The 1,658-nt window shown below is 53.0% G+C and overlaps 1 protein-coding gene across 3 annotated transcripts in view; it reads left to right on the top strand.

Annotated features, from left to right (window-relative positions):
* Nucleotides 1-567: 567 nt before the first annotated feature.
* Nucleotides 568-1,658, top strand: part of CLIP4 (CAP-GLY domain containing linker protein family, member 4) — a 53,420-nt gene continuing 52,329 nt past the window's right edge. For 2 of the 3 annotated variants that reach the window (XM_014535768.1, XM_014535769.1), the window contains exon 1: nucleotides 569-743. The gene's annotated coding sequence lies outside the window, so the exon portion shown is untranslated. Of the gene's footprint in view, nucleotides 744-1,658 lie in introns of all 3 variants that reach the window. The other variant, XM_014535766.1, reaches the window with a different exon arrangement.

The raw sequence follows: 1,658 nt of genomic DNA, 5'->3' as shown, positions 1-1,658 counted from the left end.
GCCTGTGTGCGCTATATGGTGTTTGGGTGTAGCAGAAAAAGCCAGTGGCCTGGCTGGTTCTAACAGAGACTTTTATTATCATTAAGAACAACTCAGCTAGCCACACCCTGCCATTTACTAAAAGGGGTATCTCAGAGGAATAATGTAAATCAGCAATAAAAGTGAACTGTATACCTGTGGAAACTTCATCAATAGCCTCTTCTGTCACACATGGATCTTTATGAGTTTCTGTGCTCACTGGCAATAGGGAACATTTATAGTTACTTAAAGCCAACCAAGGGCAGATTGCCTTCCTCCTTTTCATCAGTTAAAGAGTTGGGCGGGGTCATGGAAGAACAGGGTAGAAGAGAGCAGGGAGAGGGAGGTGGAGTCCGCCCCCCCCCCCCCCCCCCCCCCCCATGGAGAAGTAAGCCTCTGCCTCACATTATCATCCCTGAGAAAGCAGGAAGACGCTAAACCTGCAGGGACAGAGAAACTGGCAGCTGACCAGGAACTGTGGGATGGTCATGGCATGTACCTGTTGTGCAAGTGCTAGGGTTTTAGTTGACAGCATGCCCCACCCCATTCAGCAATGTGATGTGACTGCTGCAAACACCGGTTTTGATAATTTGAGCTACGCTAATGGAAGCATAGGACGCAGAAAGAGGTGGCCGCTTCTCTCCTCTCCACGCAACAGGACACCCGTTTCCTTCCTGAGCTCTAGACAAGCTGAGGTGCACGCCTCAGAGTCCCTCAACATGCGGGTGAGTGGGGTCATCACCCTGTCCTATAAGGAACAGCCTCAGGGGACAGAGAATGCTTGTCCTCTGGACCCTGCCTAGGAGTCAGGTCCGATCCGTAAGTTCCCTGGGGTAGAGAGAGGAGGAGATGCGGGGAGGGGACGTTAGCTCCCAAGGTAGGAAGGACTTCTCAACAAGGCTGACGACAGGGAAAATGGTTGCTTTCAAAGGAAGGGCGTTCTTGCAGAGACATGAATAGGCATTTATTCAGTATCAGCGGCTGCCAGGCACTGTGCTTGGTGCACGGAGAAGTACAGGGTAGTAATCTGTACATCAGAGCCAGAACAAAGGGCCCGGAGAGAGCACTACGGACTCGGTGTTAAAAACCTCAGTCATGGGAAGCAATGGACGTATTTTCTTCATCAAGGGGACTCATTAAGTGTCAAATAACACCTTCCCTTCCCCGGGATGATGGAGATCCAGGATGCCAGCCTTCGTGCTGTTAGTTGTCACAGTTACATCACTTTCTGTTTTGGGGGGGAGGGAGAAGGGGACCAGGAGAGGAGAGGGCGAGAAGGGCCAAAGCAGCAGGGGAAATGAATTTCTGGGATGACTGCTCACTTTTGCTTCTACACTGACCCCCTTGGGTGTAATTATCCAACTTGGGGCAGAGCACTGACCAGGCTTTTTACAGCCAGACCTGCAAACAGGCAACTGACCCATGGACCTCCTCTGGGCTGTGAGCGGGGCTAGACGCTGGGGAACCCCAAACGGACTTGACCAGGTCCCTTCCCCAAAGAAGGTGGTAGGAGCGCTTCTAGCTCTGGAGGCAGGTCTGGTCGGGCCGGCTAAGGGCTTTCATAGAAGAGTGTGCAGCGGGCCAAGGGCTGCTTCCCAGGTCACTGCCCTGGGCCAGGCGGGGTTCCCCGGAGCCCGCCT

Source organism: Myotis brandtii, unplaced genomic scaffold (genome assembly GCF_000412655.1).
Source record: "Myotis brandtii unplaced genomic scaffold, ASM41265v1 scaffold1501, whole genome shotgun sequence".
Classification (NCBI taxonomy): Eukaryota; Metazoa; Chordata; class Mammalia; order Chiroptera; family Vespertilionidae; genus Myotis; species Myotis brandtii.
The sequence above is the reverse complement of the archived record's forward strand: the minus strand, read 5'-3'. Positions and strand labels throughout refer to the sequence as shown.